This window comes from Nematolebias whitei, chromosome 5, assembly GCF_014905685.2.
Source record: "Nematolebias whitei isolate Nwh7 chromosome 5, NemWhi1, whole genome shotgun sequence".
Taxonomy (NCBI): Eukaryota; Metazoa; Chordata; class Actinopteri; order Cyprinodontiformes; family Rivulidae; genus Nematolebias; species Nematolebias whitei.
The window spans coordinates 41,414,303-41,414,616 of NC_056502.1; positions in this window are offsets into that span (position 1 = coordinate 41,414,303).

The following is a 314-nucleotide window of genomic DNA, read 5'->3' on the forward strand; positions in this document are numbered from 1 at the left end:
GTTAAACATGACATTTCTTTTTCAGTAAACTTGCAGTTGACCGAAACTTGAACTTTGACCAACTTACACCACTTCGCTCATTGAAGACAGAAAATCAGACAATGCATCATTAACCTGATTTCTTCTTTGAATGAGGATTAAAAATCGTTATTACTGTTTCACAGTTGATTTAAAAATGAGTAGTTCACTTCAACATTTAAACATTGTTTGAACTAACACAATTTGATTATCAAAACATTTGTAAAATAGTAATGATAATAGAAAAGAGAGTTCTTTCACTTGATCAATTCAAGAAAGAAAGTCTCAGGATGGGT